This window comes from Podarcis liolepis, assembly GCF_965112155.1.
Source record: "Podarcis liolepis genome assembly, chromosome: 9".
NCBI classification, from domain to species: domain Eukaryota; kingdom Metazoa; phylum Chordata; class Lepidosauria; order Squamata; family Lacertidae; genus Podarcis; species Podarcis liolepis.
The window spans coordinates 76,071,200-76,093,854 of NC_139564.1; the positions used below are offsets into that span (position 1 = coordinate 76,071,200).

A 22,655-nucleotide genomic window follows, 5' to 3' on the forward strand; every position below is an offset into this window, starting at 1 on the left:
GAATAAAACTATTAAAAATATTCATTTGTTTGTTATCTCCAACACCGATTTTGTAACTGTATGTTTTTAGAACAATTTTAATAGTTTATGAAGCAATACCCTGCAATCCTATTAGTGTTCTTACATTCCCATTTTTTAAAAAAAAATTGTGAGTAACTTTGTACGTACTACACATATTTCAACAAATTCCACATGAATAGGCGCATTAAGGAAATTTTTGCTTGGATGCCTTGAGCAATGGTTATAGAACACGCAAAGCTGAAGTTAGACTGCACGAAACCAACAGTTGCCATAAGGCTCAGAGTTTATGTGACAATAAATTGATGGGTCACCATTATCAGGTAAATTTGGACTTGTGGTTCACCATATGAAAAAGTTTGGGAACCACTGCTCCAGAGCACTATATGCCAGGTTGTATTTGACTACAGAGCTCAATAGTTAAAAGTCCCAGGAGGCACGAGGGTGAGGGGAAAGATATACACTAATAAATAACAATAACAATAACAATAACAATAACAATAACAATAACAATAACAATAACAATAATAATAATAATAATAATAACTAACAGGTAACGTAACTACTACTAGACAAATAACAATAATAACCTCGGGTTAAGAACTTAATTCGTTCTGGAGGTCCGTTCTTAACCTGAAACTGTTCTTAACCTGAAGCACCACTTTAGCTAATGGGGCCTCCTGCTGCTGCCACGCCGCCGGAGCACGATTTCTGTTCTCATCCTGAAGCAAATTTCTTATCCCGAGGTACTATTTCTAGGTTAGCGGAGTCTGTAACCTGAAGCATCTGTAACCCGAGGTACCACTGTAACAGGTAACTACTACTAGAGTCTGATAAGCCAGGAAAGTCTAGATACTATCAGAACACACATATGATCCACTGGATCCCATGTCATGCCTTTTTTAAAAAAAGCTGACAAGCCTAACTAACTGTGAACTGCATCCTGCTTCAAACTTCTATCCGCCTCTTTAAGGATTACAAGCCATAAATCCCTAAACATTAACTGTCATTCCTGCAGATACCTTCAAATGACAGTCAAGGTATTACAGCACACAGCAATACAAAGGACTTCCTGTATGTTTATGAACTGCCTGCACTTTCCCTCATATTCTCAGACAGAGAAATCATAGAATCATAGAGTTGGAAGAGACCACAAGGGCCATGGAGTCCAACCCCCTGCCAAGCAGGAAACACCATCAGAGCACTCCTGACATATGGTTGTCAAGCCTCTGCTTAAAGACCTCCAAAGGAGGAGACTCCACCACACTCCTTGGCAGCAAATTCCACTGTCAAACAGCTCTTACTGTCAGGAAGTTCTTCCTAATGTTTAGGTGGAATCTTCTTTCTTGTAGTTTGGATCCATTGCTCCGTGTCCGCTTCTCTGGAGCAGCAGAAAACAACCTTTCTCCCTCCTCTGTGTGACATCCTTTTATATATTTGAACATGGCTATCATATCACCCCTTAACCTCCTCTTCTCCAGGCTAAACATGCCCAGCTCCCTTAGCCATTCCTCATAAGGCATCGTTTCCCGGCCTTTGACCATTTTGGTTGCCCTCCTCTGGACACGTTCCAGTTTGTCAGTGTCCTTCTTGAACTGTGGTGCCCAGAACTGGACACAGTACTCCAGGTGAGGTCTGACCAGAGCAGAATACAGTGGCACTATTACTTCCCTTGATCTAGATGCTATACTCCTATTGGTGCAGCCCAGAATTGCATTGGCTTTTTTAGCTGCCGCGTCACACTGTTGGCTCATGTCAAGTTTGTGGTCAACCAAGACTCCTAGATCCTTTTCACATGTACAGTGGTGCCTCGCAAGACGAAATTAATCCGTTCTGCGAGTCTCTTTGTCTTGCGAAGCACAGCTATTAGCGGCTTAACGGCTATTAACGGCTTAGCGGCTATTAATGGCTTAGCGGCTTTAAGAAAAAGGAAACAAACTCGCAAGAACTCGCAAGACGTTTCATCTTGCGAAGCAAGCCCATAGGGAAATTCGTCTTGCGGAACGACTCAAAAAACGGAAAACTCTTTCGTCTTGCGCTTTTTCGTCTTGCGAGGCATTCGTCTTGCGAGGTACCACTGTACTGCTCTCAAGCCAGGTGTCACATGGGGGAGAAAATCTTCTGCAGATGGGCAGCATGCCATTCCCATTCAGAAGCCACGGTGGCTTTGTACAGATCTCCCTTCTGTACCAAATTCCAGGCCAAAACTAAAGTTTCCGACTATATATATGCGGAAATGGGCCAACCTACACCATTGTATGTTCTAAACTCTGCTAGTCAAATGGGTGTAAACCTGCACTGCTATCAGCCTTTCTATCATCACCTTGGATCTAATGAAGAACCCTGCATGAAGGAACCAAAGAAGATGAAGACTCAGGCTTGTACCATTGTCATGCACCATAATCAATTAGGTCACACAACATTTTCTCCCATCCTCAAAACCAACTAGATATCTATGGAGCAGCATTAGAAAAGCCCTAGGTGCCAGGTGCATTTTGCAACTGGCACAGGTCCAATTAGATTTCTAGATGCCAGATGGGCGACTGACATCTCCATCTTGGTGGCCAGTCTAGCTTTCTTAAGCAGGTAAGCAGAAGAGCTTATTTAATGCATTTATAGCCCACTTTTTTCTCCATGGAGTACATGGTTACCCCCCCTTCAGTCAATCCCTACAACAACCCTGTGAGGTAGGTTAAGAGGCTGTGACTGGCCCAAGGTCACCTAGTGAGCTTCATGACTGAGTGGGGATTTGAACCCTGATCTCCCAGGGCCTAGTCCAGGGGTCTGCAACCCGCGGCTCCGGAGCCGCATGTGGCTCTTTTACACCTTTGCCGTGGCTCCAGGGCGGATACTAGCGAGGGGAGGAGGCGCATTGTGCGCCCCGACACTCCCCACTGTGGCAGGCGCTGTACTGGCTGTGACGTCGCATGGGGGCGGTGCGTGCGTTAGTCACGCACCGTCCCGACGTCACCTTCTCGCCCGCTACATTGTAAGGGGCATGTACGCTGGTCACTGCATTGAAAGGGGGCATGTACGCTGGTCACTGTTTTGAAGGGGAGTGAAGAACACACACACAAAAAAGGTAACTTGTTAATTTAACGTTTATTTCTATGAGGAGGAGTAATTCTGAGGGGTCAAACAAAGAAGTAATTAAAAAAGTGGCAAAAAAGTTATTTTTATAATGACGAGTTTTGCGGCTCGCAGTTTTTTTCCTTCGGAAACGGGTCCAAGTGGCTCTTTTTGTCTTAAAGGTTGCAGACCCCTGGCCTAGTCCAACACTCTAACCACTACACCACACTGGCTTCCTAGAGTACTTCTGCCATGGGGCATCTCTATAAATTAAGTAGGTAAATATGGGGAAAGCAGAATGTCACTTCAAGAAGTCCCTAATATTTTTGTTGAAACTTGAATTTGATTTATTCTGGATTGTTTTATTTGATGTTTGAATGTGTCGTGAACCACTTTGAGATTTTTTTATTTAAAATATAAAGCAGTATAGAAATGAAATTATTAATAATTACTAACAAGAACTTTCAGTGGAAAAAATGGTGCCTATACATTTTGTTGTGGTGACCATAACCTAGGTTTAAGATGCTATTTGGCATCATTTTTTCCAGTACCTCTGGATACGCACACCTCCAGCTGTGTATCCTTCAGGATGCGAATGTGGCAAAACCAGAAGTATTTTTTCTGGGTTTCGCCACACATGCATGCACAGAAGCAGTCCCTCCGGTTGCAGAAACTTCGGGATCCGACCAGAGCTCCGGAACGGATCCTGTCTGCAACTGGAGGTACCACTGTAAATCTGAGTTTCTAACACTGCTACAGAGGAAACTTTTATTAATTACTATTTTATTTTATCACACTCATTTTAAAGTTTGCTTGATATTTGTTTTACTATTATATACAAAATGAATAATTTGTACTCAAAACTAGAGTAAGTTACATTTTGTTGTTAAGTAACTTTGAATAACCTTTGAAAAAGTGTGATATAAAAAGTTAAAAGCGTATTTTTAAAATGGAAAGCTTAGGCCTCAGTTACATTAGCAGATCAAACATATCTGCACAAGCTTGAGACAAACGTTAACTTCTGAATAGAAAGGTACAATGAATGAGAGTTCAATCCTGCCTGTGTCAGGAAGTGACATCTGACTGTGAAGCCCCATATTCCAGGTACCGGTATGTAGGTTCTGGTTGTAGGTTCTGGTTGTGGCTCTGACCCAGCCCAAAAGCACTCTTCTGTATTATTCATTCACATATTTGAGATATTAAGATGTTGTTTTCAAACCCTCTAGGCAGAAGGCAAGAGGACCACTGACCTAAAGGACTTACAAATTTAATGAAACTAGACAAAATTCAATTAAAAATGGATTTCAAGCATCCACCTATATAAACTGGAAGAACTTTCACAAGAGGCAGAAGGTAATCACAAACAGATTTCAAAGTAACAATATTCAGATTTTCAAATTGTTTTTCAATTCTAAAGACCATTATTCTGATCCCTCTGCCTTAGACACATTACTTTTTAAAAACCCTAATTAAATAAACATGCAAAGAACCAGCATCATCTCCAATTATCTTTCATTATTGCTTAGGCAATTTCACCTATAACCATTATTTTACACCAAGCCTTTTTAGACTTTTGGGCCATGGTCCTAAACAGACCTGTTTTACTTTAGAGTTAACATGCATAGATTATGGAATTAAAACTCAAAATCCTTGCTAATCATCGTTAACTTGCAAGTTCACAATTCTCAGTGCTATGTAAGAGATGATGAATCTAGGTAACTTTTAATTAATTTTCTCAGATCTATAAACTGATATTTCGGGGATTCCTGATTTTCAAGTTGTGGGACATTAATTAAAGTTATGAAGAAGTACCGGTACACTGTGAGATGGTCCAAGCTTCTTCCTCACGTTCCTTTTCCCACCTTTTGCTTACATACCTGGGTCACAACAATTGAACCACTCCACCAAAATACAGGCTGAAGGCATTGATCAGGTAACTGTCCCCCCTGATTTTCCATTCCTCACAGCCAAATTTTATAATAGACAAATTCTTATTTTATTTGCAGTGAACTATATATTGGGTGTTTTAGCTCTCCAGAAAAATCTACCTGTCCAACTGGGATGCTCTGTGAAAGTTTAAATGTAGGGCTGTTACTCAGCTAAAGAAATCTGAGTCCATTAACTTCATGTGTTTTAGCTCATTAATGACACCTGCATGCAATCTGCACACATGAAAAAGCAGTATTTCTAAAGAAAAAAAGCATGTTACAGCCTGCCTTGAAAAGTGGTTGCCTCTCTTACAGAGAGAGGTTGGATAGCCCCCTATCAAGGATGCTGTAGCCATATATTTCCTGAAGCAGGGATTAGGGCTAGATGTCTTCTGAGGTCCCTTCTGACATACCTTGTTTTCAGGTGATGCAATTGCCTATGTCACAGCAAGTGTCATCTAAAAAAGGCATCCCCCCTTCACATAGAAAGGAATACCTTTTTGTCATGTGGCCTTTTAAAATAATTACTTGAACCAAAACCAATCAATCTGTTCTTAAAACCCACTCCCTATTAAGCAGAGGAATTATGTTCATTTATCAAAATGCTTTCCATTGAATACATTTACTGGGAATACTCTAACAGTAATTACAACAAGGAATCTTTTGAATTTAAGATTGCTTTTCAACTGATTTAATCCCAAAGTGGATGGAGATGTCAGAGGTACACCTTAAGTTAGTATTCCTATTTTTCCCTCAAAGTGATCACTGTCAATGGAATCTATAAAAAGCCCTATCTGAAGTGGTCGCCCCTTAGGCTTCTATTTCCTACCAGGAGCAGCTGCAGTGTGTAACTTGCTCTACTACGCACTGCTGCCAAAAGGATTCCACGACCTGAGATTTAACTCTCCCATCCCAGGACATGGGCACCAAAATTTGTCTGTAATACTCAGTAAAGTAGGAAGATCAAATCAAGGACGGCACTAGAGGAATGAATGCAAGGCCTTCAAATGCACTTGATTTCACATACTGCAGATGGATTTCTCAGTCCAAATCCAGATCATACTCTGACACGAATCAATGAGCAATAGCTAATATCTCTGGGTTCTGTAGTCCCAATCATTAACATGCACTAGAATCCCTATTATTCCCCTTTTAAAGAATGAAGGAAAGAGAATTAACCTAACATACACCAAAAACAAGAAGATTCACACTTGAGAGACTTAACATAGTCTTATCATCTGAAGCTTATGTCTCACACAGAGTTCAGCATGTACAGGATTATGCTGACACCATCCGAGCACAGTTGCATTAATGGTGTGATGTTACCTCTGAAGTAAATAATCACACACACTCCGCCCTTTAACTTTCAATCACTGTGAATCTTTCCTCACGGACTCCTAAATGGTAAGATATATACATACCCCTGACCCCTACCCAGACCCGAAGTGCTGAAAAGCAGTGTGTTGCTTACAATTCCTTGAGACAGGCTCTCCACTAGAAAAATCAAACAGGTGAATTATTATTTTATAAATGGCAAGCAACATATTCCAGAAAGCAAGCCAGCAAAACATACAGAGAAAGGAGGCATAGAGGCTTCTAAGTCAGAATATTGAGAGAAAGAAAATATAACAAGGAAGAATGCTGGGGAGAAAAAACAGAAAAATAGACAAGGCAAGATATGTGATGCAACATTGTCACTCACGTTAAGATTTTCTGCAGTGGATGCCTCTGGACTTATTTCAACCAGAGATGTCCTTCACACTCTGCACATAGGCCTCATGCTCAAAAGTGATGCTGCTGTGGGTTTTTCTGAGTTGTGAACACAGAGGTAGAGATCAGCTTTGGGTTTCCAAACCCTTAAGCTACAGGTATATATATTCCTCCTCTCTCCTGTTGACTAGGCTTGAAAGATGTCACGTCTTTTCTCCTCCTTTTTCTTTCTTGGTGAGTAGCTATAAATGGGAACAACTTTCACCTCCTTTGGTAATTAAGAGTTCCTTATTTTCTTCAAGCTAACACACACACCCTATTAGAAATCTTAGGGAACAAGCATCTTTTTCGTTTATCCCAAGGACTATTTGTTTTTCCTTTTAAACTGCTGCGGGTCCTCCTCTCTGACAGCTGTTTGACACTATCCCGTTTCCTCTGCCTGTCAAGCGTCCCCTTCCCCTTCACAATTGAGATCTGACAGCAAAATGGGCTGGGGGGGGCCTGCTCCTTCTTGCTTGACTAGCGTGAGGAACTTATTTATGAAGTCGGCGGCTCCAACAGGCCAGTGGAAAATCGGCTTCGTTTCCTTGTCGGCGAGCAGGTAGGTCCCGATTTTAAGTTGCAGGAGAGAATTTCAGAGGGAAGTGGTGGCTGTGGCTGTTGTGGCGGCGGCGGCGGGGGGGGGGCGGTTTAAAATAAAAATCCGACGGCGCGAGCGACGAGGTCGGTCCTTGCTCCCTCCCCTCTGGCGGCCGCTACGAGCTCTCCTTCCCGGCCGGGGCTCCTTTCCCTTCCATTCCGCCGAGAGGGCCTTTCAATCCTCGGTCGGAGGCCGAGGCGGGCAAGAAGAACTTGCGGGAGTGGACAACTGACCCAGACGCGGGGCCTAGCTGCGCGCGGGCTGTCCTTGGCCTCTGCGGGGAAGGAGGCGTGGGGCGGCGCGGGGGGGGGGCGCTCCTCCTGGGCCTCCGCCTCCCGAGATGATCCCCTCCGCGGCGCAGGGAGCCCGGGGCCCAGCCGGGGAAGGGAGCGAGGGAGGGAGGGAGCGGGAGGGCTGCGCGGGGCGGGGGTGGCTCCTCCTGACTGGCTTGCCACGGGAGGCCGCGGCGGCTCCTGGGCCTGGCGCTGCTGCTGCGGCTGCTGCTGCTGCTGCTGCCCGGGCTGAGGCCCGCTCCCGGGGGTCTTCCCGAGCGGGGCGGCGGCTAGGCAGACCCTCCGCAGGCCCCGGCCTCGCTGCCGCTGTGCTGCTGCTCCTGCCGCCTGTCGCTCGCTCCGTGTGCTCCGGGGCTGCGGCTCCACTGCAGGCCCCGGCTCCTCCCCGGCCTCCGCTCCGCCTCCCCCGGCTCCCTCCAGGCCGCGCCACCCCCGCCTCCCCGCCTTAAGGTGGCTCCTCTCGCAGGAGGCGGCGGCGGCGGCGGGGCCCCGGCAGAGGGGAAGCCGACCCGCTCCTTCCCCATCTCCTGACGGAGGCGCTTCCGCCGCCTCCTTCGCAGCCTCACACACCCCTTTCCCCTCACGAAAAGCGCCAACGGCCGACACCCCCTTCCACCGCGCGTGCCCCCCCCCGGCCAGGCTCCGGATTTGCCGCCCCCGCCCCCCCCCCGGGTGTCTCCCCTCAGCTTTTCCCGCGAGTAGACTCGGCTCCCCGGTTTAAGTTTGAAACGTGCAAATGGGTGGTCGGGAGTGGGGGGGGGGGGAGCTGAGCCCTTGTCGTAAACGAGTAGCTCTATTTCGGAGTTGTGCCCAGAACGGGGCAGGAAATACACCATCTCATTGTGGGCAGAGAAAACGCCGACGACGGTGCGTCTGAATGCACTTTGTAAAACCCGCCGTGTCTTTCCGTAAAAAAGGGGGAGCAAAATCCACTCCCTGCAGGAGCACCTTGTGGCAAACCATAGCCAGGTCTGCCGCCAGAGTTAGCTAATAGTTTAAGGGTGATTTGATGCATTTGCTTAGGCTCAAGTCAACATTTGCCCACCGCTGTTACTTTTCTGCTGAAGTTTGCGAGGGTGCGGAAAGCCATTTGCAACTAATATCACTCAAAGTTGTCTTTGGGCGAAAAGGACAAAAACTTTCTGGACTGTCATGTTGCAAGGCCCTCGAAGGTACATCGTTTGCAAGTGTGGTTCTCCAGATTTTGACTGTGTTACCAAAATTACTCAGCTATGACGTGAGTATCCAGACCTTACTGACAGCGCAATATCTGTGATGCTGGCATGTGCATGTGTCATTTGGACATGTGTCAGTCGGTTGTTGCGTGTACGTATCTTTGTGAGACGGCCTTTTCAGCATTGACTATCTGACAATCATCAGATCTGACATTGAACTACTTGTGGCAAAATGCAAGCTCAGCCATCTCACTGACGCTTGCCAAAATGGACTTTATCATAAATAAAAGTATTAAAAATATTCATAGCTTGTTATTTTATTATTTTCACATATTTATACAAGAAGCAACAATCAATATTCAACCACACCACCCCCACTGAAGCACAAAATTTCTACTTAATTACATTTCACTTTCAAGTTAAGTTTTTAAACAAAGGCATCATTCCACAAGTTGTAATTTGTCCTTTGAGGCCTAGAACATCGTTTTTCAAACTGTGGTCTTCAAGCTTCATTCAGGTGGGCCATTTGTATTTGCATTACATATTCATATTGACTTTCAATTTTATTTCTATTGCTCCTTTTGTTTCTTTGATGAAGTCTATGGAATTCAAATTGTAATTCAATACAATGCTATACAATAAATAAAATCAGCAATAAATATTCAATTAAAAATCACACAGCATCTCACAGTGTGTGTTACAATTGCTTCAAGAGACAGACAAATGATTACATGGTCCACCAAGAAGACCCTCACCAATATTCAAGTGGTCTGTGGGGGCATGAGAGGGAGTTTGGGAACTGCTGATTTAGGATAGAAGTCTCGGGTGGTTAAAATAAAGAAGCAAAGCCAATACATGGGGAAAGTGAAGAACATCCCAAATTTTTGCCTGGAAGAAAATTCTCTCTGATTTAAGCACAAAATTCATTTCAACAATTTAGCACAGACAAGAAGACCAGCAGGCGATAGCTGGAGAAGCAGCAAGAGTGTACTCTCTAATTTCTTATGCCTAACCCTCCATGCACCCGTTTTGTTATGCCACCACATGACCATGGCAGCCATTTTGTAACTGATGCCCACAGCAGTCTCTCAAAATTCAAGAAGTGCCCACTGGTCCAAAAAGGTTGTTGACTCCTACTTTACAGTTACTTCTGCAAAACCGAAAAGTGCTCAGCAGGATGCTAAAGAGTCCCAGAGGATTTGGGATGAGCAGAAACTTAGTTTGGGGTTCCCATCCCATGTCCCCCCCCCATACCTATAGATAGTTGTGGACCTGAGTGCAGTTCCACTTGGAACACCTTATCACAAAACTTTAGGCCAAAAGTGATGTTAGGGTGTCTGATGAGACTGTCTCCTTGTGGTATCTTTTATTTAGGATAGCAGCCCAATGCTTATTTTGAGATGAATAATCTCCAAATGCTGATTCAAAAATATGTTGGAGGTAATTGGTATGTTTAACCCAAGGCTGAATGGGATTTATCTGGGGACATAGAAAATTGTTGCTGTTTTTTCAGACTGTTTGGGCAAGGGGGAGCTGGGGGAGCTAGTACTGTAACCAGCTTCAGCTTTGTACAGCCACAGGTAGGATTTAGGAATGATCTGAAGGGCTGTTTTAGATCAGGCTTCCTCAACCTTGTCCCGCCAGATGTTTTTTGGCCTACAACTCCCATGATCCCTAGCCAGCAGGACCAGTGTTCAGGGATGATGATGGGAATTGTAGTCTCAAAACTACAAGGAGGACCGAGGTTGAGGAAGCCTGTTTTAGATCATACTGGAGCAATAATCATAGGCACTGAACCTTCTACAACATAACTGAGTAGTAAGAATCCCTGAAGGTTTGAAAGCTGCTGCCTCCTAATGCCAAGTGCAAACAGGTGACCTCCTTGGCACACAAGGGGGTGCTCCAAACCAGCAGCAACATGAATGGCAGGGGGTAGGGTGGCCTGTGCCACCTGGTAGAGTCCTCTTTTGAATGCTCCCTTCACACACAAGAATTCCTGGGGTGGGGTGGGATTCCACCCCCGTTCTTCCCCTGTTGGTCTTGCTAGCAAGGCTTCTTTGAGAGGGGAGGGGAATCCTTCAAAAATGAATCTCTGGTTGTGCCAGTACTTCAAGCACCGCATTCTGCTGCACGTGTAAACAAGGTTATAGAGAGGAAACCGGCGCAGAACAAAGGAGAGAAATAGCAGGGTCGCTGGTGTGTATTGTAAGAGCTGAGTAGGCCAAGGCCAGCTAAGAGTTGCTGCAAGCAGGCAATGACGCACTTTGCACAACGGCAAGGTTGGAGCTGAGTGGGAAGGGAGGCCTCGATGTCTCGATGCGCAGGGAGCGGGCCCGGCTCCAGAGGCGAGCACCTGTTGCGATCCGCAGGCCGGCCAGGATTTATTTTTTCCGGAACAATGAGGACTAGGCGCGCCCTCTTGGAGACGCCACGGAAGACTCGGCCGCCTTGCCCAAGCCCTGACGCCGCCTCGAAGGGCGGAGGGCCGGGTGCTCCGAGCGGGGCGGCGAGCCGGGCGCGAGGCCACCTTAAGAGGACGGCGGAGTCGGCGCGGCGGCGCGCAGGCGGCTCCTCCCAGCCCCGTGTCGGAGGCAGCCGAGGAACGTGTCCCGGCTCGGCCGCGGAGGAGACGCGCGCCCGCCCGCCCGCCCGCTGCGCCCTCGCCAAATGGCCGGCGGGGAAGCCGCCCTCCGCGCGCCCCGGGGCGGGGGGGGGGCGGGCGAGGGGAACGCCGAGGAACCGGCGGGGGGGGAGGGGGAGGCGTCTGCAAGAGCGGAAATGGCTCGCCTGCGTCGGGGAGGAGGGGAGGGGGGCGCCGCGGACGGCCCGGCAAAGCTGGGTCTGCCCCTCAGCTGGCGGGGCGGGAGCCGCCTTGGCCGCGCAGGGCCCCTCGCACGGAGCCAGTCCCGGAGGCCAGGTGAGGCGGGCGCCTCAGGCGGCGGCGGCAGCAGCAGCAGCATCCCGACGCCGCGCTTTCTTGCGCCCTGCTTGCCCGTGGCCGAGGGGGGCACCATCAAAAGCCTGGGCCCGGCTCGATTTCTTGTGGGTCTGGTGCAGACACCTGCAAGCAGGATTTTGAGGCCGTTTAGGCACACTTTTACAAGAAAGATGCACTTCAATGGGTTGCCCAGGGCACTACAGTGGTACCTCAAGTTAAGAACTTAATTCGTTCCGGAGGTCCGTACTTAACCTGAAACTGTTCTTAACTTGAAGCACCACTTTAGCTAATGGGGCCTCCCGCTGCTGCCGCGCCACCGGAGCACAATTTCTGTTCTCATCCTGAAGCAAAGTTCTTAACCTGAAGCACTATTTCCAGGTTAGCGGAGTCTGTAACCTGAAGCGTCTGTAACCCGAGGTACCGCTGTACTTTAGTTGTGCACCAGAGGGGTCTCAACCTGGGTTTGAAAGTATAATTGTCTTTGCTGTATTCGTGTACATCTGCTCTGTGTGGGGGGCTTTCCTTGTTGCCTGATCCAGAAGCTGCAGTTAGTGCAGGATGCTGCAGCACAATTGCTGACAGGAGTGAGGCCTTGTTGGCATGTGACACCTGTGCTCAGAGATCTGCACCAGTTGTCGATTTGCTACTGGGCCAGGGTCAAGGTATAGGAGGCCCTTAACAACTTGGGACCAGTATCCCTACAAGATCGCCTTACCCACTCAGCTGCTTCGGTCAGCGGAATTGGTACCGCTACAGGTGCCACATAATACCTGTCGCGTATTTGTAATAATTTGATCGTTTAGTGTGGCAGCACCTACACTTTGGAACCCCCTGGCTGTTGAGATCAAGTAGGTGCCTTCACAGTTCTTTTTTCGGCGCCTGCTAAAAACATTTTCGTTCATAGAAGCCTACCCAGATGTTTAGAAAACTCGGATAATTTTAACATCTGTAAGTTTTAAAGTATGGTTGTTATTTTTTCTTGATTTTACTGTTTTATCTTTTGTAAACCATTCTGGGGCTTCTTACAGTCAAGTGGTATATAAATTTTATGAAATAAATAAAATAAAAAAGAATAATGTAATGTGTTGAAATAATCATTAAAATCTACCCTATACCTACATGCTTGGAAGCAAGTCCAGTGAATTCAGCAGGACTTACTTATGGATAGACATGAATAGAATTGCACTGCCATTTGCTTCTTCTTACCTGATAGCAGATGTGGAGGAGCCCAGCTCCTACTCTGGATGCAGGGTGTAGGCATCTGAGAGACTTCACTCATTCACTGCAGATGGAATGGAAATCATCTTAGAAAAAAGTCCTCACCAGCCCCAATGGGAAATTAGTTTTTCTTGAAACTCCTAGTCACACAGGGGAGCCAATCACTCTTCCTTTTTTATATATTAAAAAAATCATTATAATCATTCTAAACAAGGGAAGGGGAAACTACAAGCCATACAACTATTTGTAAAAAAACCCTTAGTTTTTCCCCAAAAAGGCTAAATGCATATTGGCTATGTAAATGTCAGGCATAGATAGCTGAATTACCCTTAGTTTCTATTCGAGAGAGAAATTGGGGGGGGGGGGGTAAACAAGGCATTACAACACCATACAGCAAAAACCAAAGGGTATTTATATAATCCATTTCTCTCCCATCTGACCCACCCAATTTGTACTCTGGAAAAATAAATGTTGGCTGGGCAACCACTAAGTGATTGGCCAGAGCAGCTCCAAGGGTTGGGATAAGTAACCTCTGGCCCTCTGAACACTGTTGGATCACTGCTCCCGTCATCTCTGAGTATTAGCCAGGCAGGCTTGGGACTGATGGGAGTCAGAGTCCAGCAACATCTGGATGCCACAGGTTCCCCATTCCTGATTCCAAGGGAGTGGAGTAAGCAAGTTACCTGCAGTTGCTGGTTTCTCCTAAGTGGGGAAAGACTCTGCCAGCAGGGGTTCTGGGGAGCGGGAGGACTTAATGGGTAACATGGTGTCATTAGAGAATGCTGCCAAGTTTCATAATTCCCTGCCTGAACACAAGGCTCAATGACTCGTCCTTGTCACCTCCAACCAGAGTTGAGTGCTTAAAGACCCCTCAGAAGTTCTATCTTTTTATTTCGGTCAATAACCGGTAGAGAAGATAAGAAAACAGAGCACATGAAACACAATAAAATATTTTAAGTATGCAATTAAATGTAGAGTTAAAAACATTATAGAATATTTAAAAACAATGAGAAATATAAAATGATTATATTAAAATGGTAAAAAGACAAGATGGGAGCACGTTAAACTTAGCCTGGGTAAATGGTTTCCTAAATTTTGGGATAGTCAAATTGGTCAGATAGTCAGCAGGAAGAAGAGCCCGCCCTCTGTCTCTAAAAGTTAGAAAAATAGAAGTTGCATTTATGCAATTTTGCAACACAATATCCCAAATGCGTTGATGTATATTTTCTTTGGCTTTTGCATAACCTATGGCAAGAATAGCATTTTGTGAGAATCCTAAATTTAGTACTTTCTCATTTACTATCTTTTCCCACCTTGACTGAAATGTGCCAGTAAGGGTCAAGAGGGCTAGGCCTTTAGACATGAATAACAGTTTTAAATAATATATTTATAGCCTGCCCATCTGGCTGAGTTTCCCCTGCCACTCTGGGCGGCTCACAATCGAATATTAAAAACACAATACAGCATTAAACATTAAAAACTTACCTAAACAGGGCTACCTTCAGATATCTTTTAAAAGTAAGATTGTTGCTTATTGCCTTGGCATCTGATGGGAGGGTGTTCCACAGGGCAGGCACCACTACTGAGATATTTTATCTTCAGTATCCAGATTTGAGATTCAGTATAAATTTGTCCAGTCTCTAATCGTAGAAGTACATTGTGCACACATCTTGGAAGGCCAAGAACGCTACTCAGAAATTTTCTTCGGACAGATTCTAGAGCCTCAAAGTGGTTAAATGTTCATTCTTGTGTTCCGTACAGCATTTGTGGTAAGATCTTAATATTGAACACCTGAATTGCTGAGGGAACATGCTGGCCTCCATTGACATAGAAGAAAGAAATTAGTGAGTTATGGCCCTATTGTGCTATTGCACTTCAGTTTTCCAGGAGCCGGTAGCTTGGAAAATTATTCCCAGATATTTTTTAATTTTGGCCTGTTCAGTTAGATGTCCATTGATTTGCCAGCGATGTTTGCACCGTTTCCAAGTAAAAACTAAAACTTTAGATTTATCATAATTAATTGTCAGCTGTTCAGTATTACAATAGGCACCAGAGCTCTTAATAGCTGTCTCAGACCTACACACGACAGTGACAGGAGTCCTGCATCATCTGCGTAAAGTAGAATAGATAGGGATCTCCCTGACAATTTAGGTGGGTGAGAATTTGTTTCAGAAAGTATCTTAACCAAGGAGTTAATATGAATGTTTAACAGAGTGGGGGCAAGAACACAACCTTGTTTTACTCCCATATATGTTGGTATTAATCTAGTTAAGTGACCTTCATAGTAGTGGTTAAAAGTGAGAGCTGGGAACTCCCCAGTTCATGTCTCGCATCATCTAAGAAACTACTGGGAACCTCAGCCCACACATGCAGTGTGCAGATAATAATTCTGGTTTCTCTTGAAGGGTTGTAAGTATAACTGAACTAACATCAAACACTTTGAAGAGGTAATATTATTCCTGCTCTGAATGAGTAACTCCTAACAACTGCATTGTTGCACAGCAGCAGTTCCAGATGTGGAAAAGCATCACAAGGAACAGATCATGCACACAAGCAACCGTGTGCCGCATTAGACCTGCTTACAAACCAGGGTGATGCCTTTGTCACAAATTTATAACTTCTGTGGAGCACAGTCACATGCAGGTCCCGGATTCTTGGTTTAAGCAGTCTTTCTGGAAGAGACAGCGTCTTGAAAAGACTTAGTAGCATAAATAATGTCTGTGGCTCAGCTAAACCACCAGGTGGCAGCAGAATTCCATATGAAATTCTCAAAACGACTTATCATTACTCTCCCGCCCCTTTAGGCTTAAAACTTTGCTGTGTTAAAAGGTGGGGGGGGGGGAGCATATAGACATAGAAAGGTACAAAAACAATATCAGAATATTTGGATGTACTTTAAAACTGATGATGTAAGAGAGAAGCAATGTAATTGAAGTCTAGGTACAGTATTAGAAACATAAATGGTATTGCTGCACAGTACAGTGGTGCCCCGCAAGACGAAATTAATTCGTTCCGCAATTTTTGTCGTCTAGCGAATTTTTCGTCTTGCGAATCACGAAATCCCATAGGAATGCATTGAAAATCAATTAATGCGTTCCTATGGTCAAAAAAAGTCCAAACAAAGCCAAATTTGGTACAACAACAGTTTATTAACTGCTCTTTAAAGTCACACATACTGTAAAGAGCAGTTCAAAAATTTAAGGGAAAATAAATTAACTTTATAAACAAAACATGTCTTTGTTTTTAGACAAAGAAAAAAAAGTCGCGAGACGTTTTCGTCTTGCGAAGCAAGCCCATAGGGAAATTCGTCTTGCGAGGCAAATCGAAAACGGAAAAACCTTTCGTCTAGCGAGTTTTTTGTCTTGCGAGGCATTCGTCTTGCGAGGTACCACTGTAATGGAATCTCAGCTGAATTTTGTTAGTATTGTTTCTTTTGTTGGTATTTTTTAAAAATTCCTTCCTAATTATTGTCTCATCTAGAACCATCTTGTTATTTTGAACTGAATAAAATGATGTGATGCAGCAGTTGCTATGGAAACTAGACAACCTTTTTCCTGGATCTTCAATGGCCTGCCATGTTCTTCTCTAACCGCTCACTGTCATGCTGCATGTCTAAGCTCCATCACAGTTTGGCCTTCCCTGCTTCTCCTTTATGTCTCTTTAACTGGACCCAGTCCTCGATTTCACCTCGCTCAGAGCAGCTTACTACAATGCATTTATAATTAGGATTGCACAGAATTAGGGACAGCTGGGGCTGGATTATACATTCATGTTAGGGCTGCTGACTTTTCAAACAGTCTCTGTGCAACAGCTGTTAGAGGTGCCTTTTTTCTGGTAAGTTAACACCCCTAATTCATATTCATCACTTGATGGCTGCAGAATCGGGTGAAGACTCATTATGTGAATCAGCCAACAAGCATCAGAGACCATAAATGGAACTTCCATGTTAATTTACCTCAAGGACATCACTTTTTCATGGTGCAAGTTCTTAAGGGATACACAAACCAGCCTCCCGTGGACTGCAGTTAGAGGGCTGGTTGAGCTTGGAGGGCAGCACGTCTGAGATCTTCACCCTGGGGTCTGCAGGTGCACAATCACCCTTAAGGACTTCCCTTCGTGCCCATGAAGCGTCTGAGAGCCCCCACCCCACCCCCTTCATTTTGAGGTGGTGAGAATGAATGAGAAAAATGGGGAAGTGAGCAACACACTTTCGCACTCCCTCTTTCAGCTCTATGTGCTTTTCAAGGCTCAGATCAACTCCCAGGCAGCTGAACAGAGAGAAGAGGGTGGAAGGGAAAGAGGAACAATTCGGGAGACTGGGAAAGAAGCTGAATGGCTGGGAAGAGAGGAGAGAGTGACAAAAAGAGAGAGAGAGAAAATGGAGTGCCTGAGAAAGGATACATGCAGGTGAGCATCTTGGATTGAGGAAAGCATACCATCTTGAAACTGTTTCCCATGGGCTGTGCCCTCAAAAATCTAATCACAGACTACATCTGTCTCCAGTGACTGAATTGCAAATGGTTATGAATCCAGTACTTTCCAGCACTGCCCTGGCAAAAAGACATGGATCTGTAAGGTGGGTGAGCAAAGGTGTGAGTTTGTGATCTGGGGCTGGTTTGCCATAGGGCTGCTCACGTTGGGCCTTTAAATTCAGTTACAAGCCAATTGCAACCCAATAATTACTTTCTGGCCTGCAGGTGTGATGTGGATTTTCAACAAGTTTTGATAGATGCTGCTGAGATTGCAAAGGAGCTAGAAATACTACCAAGCCCTGAGGCAGAATAAGTTAGAAAAAAGGAGGAGGAAACCGTGGTTTCAGAATGAGGCCCAAGAGGCACCACAAGAGCCAAAGCAGAAATTCAAAGTAGGTTACTACTATGCTGTCTTATACACGGTCTTACAATCTGTCTTCTGGGGTAGTTTGTCCACCTTTGGTCCCCATCCTGCCCTCAACTCTCACCTGTGGCTCCTAGAACCTGTCCACAGGCGACAGTAGCCATACCTCAGGAACGGCTTCGACTGGCTGGCTAAACCAGGTGAGGGGAGCTGGTGGGTCTCAAACTCTGAGTGAGTTACGGACTTCCCCTGCTCCAGCGGATTGAGCGGAGGAGACCAAGAGTGGGTCCATTGGTCAAGAAGGTGGTTTCTGCATGTGCTGTAGAGGGGAGTGGAGGGCAGATAGGGCTTGTCAACCTGGGAAGGTAGCCAACTAGCAAAAGGAAAACTGATACCAAAGCTCCACTGCCTCGCAGAGGCTTCTTCAGGAGAAGAAAAGGCTAAGGAGTAAGCCCTACGCAAATCTGGACTGGAGTCCCTAAGACGGTTGGGTGGTGCCTTGTATGCAGGGGCGTAGGGTGGGGTGTGTGGCCTGCCCCAAGTGTCACCTTGAGGGGGGTGACAAAATGGCAGGCGGCACTCACTGCGAGGCCTGCAGCACGCCCTCGCCACTTGCCTCGGGCACCTGCAGGCTCCACGCTGTCCGCCTGCTGCCTCCCCCCCAGCTGTAGCGTGGCCAAGGGCGTGTGCATACCGTCCATATGGGTGCTGCATGTGCACCACCAGACGGTTTGCCCCCCCCTTGTGGATGGTTTGCCCCGCCCCTCGACACCCTGCACTGGGTGCTGGAGAGCCTTCCTCTGCCACTGCTTGTACGACTCCGTCCAGCAACACCTGTAGCCAAGCTGGTGCCAAATGCGTTGCTCTGCTTTCCTTTGGACCACAACAGTGAGGCCGGGATGGGGGTCGTGTCATCTGGGCAGCCCAGGACCTCCAGACACATTGCCAAGGCATGTGCCCTGGGGAGCTCACTTTAATGCTGCTTCACCCCCAGAGGCATAAGCGCCAACTCCTAGGAGCCCAGGTCATTTTGCCCCACCAATAAAATATTTGAGGGGCATTGCTACCTTTCTTTCTTTTCCATGTTTGAACTTCTTTTCCCAACAAGCCCTTTAAACGAAATTGTAAAAATGTTTCTGGATGGCAAGAGAACTGGGATTGGGCAATTTATCATTTATAAAAATTAAACTAGGAGTGCCTAATTCAGATGACTTGGAAGATAAAGCTCCCCACCTAAATAGTGTAACTGGAGGGGGCAGAGTGCCCCCGGCGGCACTTACCTTTGGCGGTGGCACGGCGGATCCCAAGGCGCCACAGAGCGCCACTCCCCAAAGCAGCGTGGCCCAGGGCTAGGCTCACCGCCTAGCAAGCTGCTGCATCCCCCCAGCTGCCAGAGGTCAGCCAAGGAGGACACACAGCCAAGGAGGACACTGGCCCTGCAGTGCACCCGAGCCACCAAGTCTCTTCTGAGCACCCTCCAGCTGGAGGGCACCTGCCTGGGAGCGACGCGCCGACTCGAGTGCCCTGCAGGCCCCGTGCTGCCCCCAAAAGCAGCGCAGGGCTGGCGTCCGCCCACCACCTCCCCCTCAGCTGCCTTCCACCTGGAGGGTGCCTGGGAGGGACACAGCTGCTTGGGTGCCACTGAAGCTCCCTACACCACTGCCCCAACTGTTGTTGTTGTTGTTGTTCTGCCCTTTACCCCAAGACCCAACTGAAACAGAATATTTAAAAGCAATTTAAATTTTGACATAATTAATATTTTCTTGCTGACAACAGAAGCGAGAATGTTGATAGCCAATAATTGGAAAGGAAATTACGTTCCAACCAAAGAAGCATGGTTGAATAAATTACCGTATGTGAATACTTGGAATTAGCAAAGTTGACTGATTTGAAAAGACAAAAACCAAATAATATAATCCAGAAACAATGGAAATGTCTAAATGATTATTTATGTAGATAAGGATTAAATGTAAGGTATTGGTTGTGTTTAGAATAGATTTATGAAAGATTTAGGAAACTTATTGATTAGAATATTTGTGTGAGATTGTATGGGAAAAATACAGAATAACAGATACAATCTTGCTTAAAATGTATATAGGAAGTGCAGTTTAAGCGATGGAAGTCAATCAATGAAATTTTATTATTATTTTCATATTGAGTTATTTGTAGAATAAACTTGGAAGAAATTCTTCCAACTTTTCTTCTTTTCTCTTTATTTTTTCTTCTTTTTTCTTTTCTTCCTTTTTCATATATATGTGCTTATTTGAAATATATATGTATGTATTTGCAATATTTTGCTTATATTTTGTAACAATTATGTTAAATAAATTAAAAATAAAAAAGCAATTTAAAATGACTTACTATCACAGAAATAAGGTGGGTCCTAAAAATACCCCCAAGCAGACAAATGCATACTTTTGCAGCCAGCCATCATTGATTTTTGGGGGGTGGGGGTGGAAGGCAACCACATGCCTAGAAACCTAGGCTTGGGGAGAGTTGGATTCCAGTCCCTTTTTAGATTTAAGAATTCAGAGTAGCCCTGGACCAGCCACTATTTCTGAGACCAGTCAACCTCACGGAGCTGACAAGAAAGACAGATGCCAACTTTTTCTTCTCTGGCAATCACTGGTAACCAAGTAAGATGGTCTTCCATGAACATGGTCTTAACAGTGAGTCCGTAAGTGACTGTGAAGGCTAATTCTATATCCACACGTCCTTCCACAGTGGGGACATAAGTTTCTGGGCGGGAGTTGATCACGGTGAGGGTTTTCCAAACATGCCTTCCTCTTAGCACATTTCTCCCTTTCTCCCTGAGTTCGAGTGTCTTCAAAGCCCATGACACCTTTGGCAAAGGCTGTTCTCCAATTGGAGCACTCGCAGGCCAGTGTTTCCCAATTGTCAGTGTTTATACAGTGGTACCTCGGGTTACAGACGCTTCAGGTTACGCAATTTCGGGTTGTGCACCGTGCTGAATCCGGAAGTACCGGAACGGGTTACTTCTGGGTTTCGGTGCTCGTGCATGCACAGAAATGCTAAATCACATTTTGCACATGCGCAGAAGCGCTGAATCGCAACCCGCATGTGCGCAGATGCAAACGCTGCGGGTTGCGAATGTGCCTCCTGCACGGATCACGTTCGCAACCCGAGGTTCTACTGTACTATATTTTTTAGATTTTCCTTGAGAACAAATTAAACCTCTTTTCTGACCACCAGCATTACACTTTCTATCTTTAAGTTCAGAATAGAGACCAGTCAGCGTCATGGAGCTGAGAGATAGACAGATGCCAATAACAACACTGAATATTGAAGTTTGTGGTGAGGCAGAGTTGTTTTCTAGCTAGCCCTTGGTCAAGTATTTTCTTTAAAGTTGTTAATCTGGAGATTCAGCAAATCCTACTGCAGTCACAATGGACCAGTATGAATGATAGCGGGGGGGGGCGGGGGGGGACGGGGACCCAGCTGTGTGTCAGATTTGCTGAGGCCTAGGAGCTGCCTGTGGGTGAGGCTGACTTTTGATGAGACAAAGGAATCGTGTGGGAAGATCCTGGCTAATGAAACCTTTGATGTGCAAAGAGGATGCTTGGGTCCAAGGCTTTGTTTACCTGGACTGATGTGAGAATGCAAAAGCCCTGGGTAAACTGTCTGATAAAAAGAACAAGAAACCTCTTAACTGATTAGAAAAACCATCTTTGAGGACAGAACAGTTGGTAATGTCCTAACTGGACTGGCAGTGATGGCATTTGTTTATGGGATGATGCTGAAATGGAATGTGCTTATATAACATTTGAAGAATTTACAGGGACACTGGTGACGTTTCCCCCAATAAAATTCAGGAAAGTAGAAACAGTGACAAGTTCTTTTTGCTCTTTCAGCTGACCTGAAAAGTCTGTGTATGCCAGTACAGTGGTACCTCAGGTTACATACGCTTCAGGTTACAGACTCCGCTAACCCAGAAATAGTGCTTCAGGTTAAGAATTTTGCTTCAAGATGAGAACAGAAATCTTGCTCCTGCGGCGCGGCAGCAGCAGGAGGCCCCATTAGCTAAAGTGGTGCTTCAGGTTAAAAACAGTTTCAGGTTAAGTACGGACCTCCAGAACGAATTAAGTACCTCAGGGTAACTAATATGAAACCTCCAGGATGCCTCTTCCACTCCACTCCTGTCCCCGCCCCCTTTTACTTCCTTTCCCTCTTTTCTGGTATTAGCTATGTATTTTTGTAACTCAGAGTGGATGATTTAGCTCTTAGATATGGGTGATGGAGAAAGTTTAGGACATGGGTAGGCAAACTAAGGCCCAGGGGCCTGATCCGGCCCAATCACTTTCTCAATCCAGCCCACGGATGGTCTGGGAATCAGCATGTTTTTACATGAGTAGAATGTATCCTTTTATTTAAAATGTATCTCTGGGTTATTTGTGGGGCCTGTCTGGTGTTTTTACATGAGCAGAATGTGTGCTTTTATTCAAAATGCATCTCTGCTTTATTTGTGGGGCATGGGAATTCGTTCATCCCCCCCAAAAAAATATAGTCCAGCCCCCCCCCCACGTGGTCTGAGGGACAGTGAACCGGTCCCCTGCTGAAAAAGTTTGCTGACCCCTGGTTTAGGACAATACAGTGGTACCTCAGGTTACAAACACTTCAGGTTACAAACTCTGCTAACCCGGGAGTAGTACCTCGGGTTGAGAACTTTGCCCAAGGAGGAGAACAGAAATTGCACGCTGGCGGCGGGAGGCCGCATTAGTGAAAGCACGCCTCAGGTTAAGAACGGTTTTGGGATAAGAATGGACCTCCGGAACGAATTAAGTTCGTAACCTGAGGTACTACTGTAGTTGA

At 45.8% G+C, this 22,655-nt stretch overlaps 1 protein-coding gene across 2 annotated transcripts in view; it reads right to left on the reverse strand.

Annotated features, from left to right (window-relative positions):
• FOXJ2 (forkhead box J2) overlaps positions 1 to 8,248 on the reverse strand; it is a 32,830-nt gene extending 24,582 nt beyond the window's left edge. Inside the window, exon 1 of one of the 2 annotated variants that reach the window (XM_083460744.1) lies at positions 6,718 to 8,248. The gene's annotated coding sequence lies outside the window, so the exon portion shown is untranslated. The remainder of the gene's footprint in view (positions 1 to 6,717) is intronic. The other variant, XM_083460743.1, reaches the window with a different exon arrangement.
• Between the last annotated feature and the right edge of the window lie 14,407 nt (positions 8,249 to 22,655).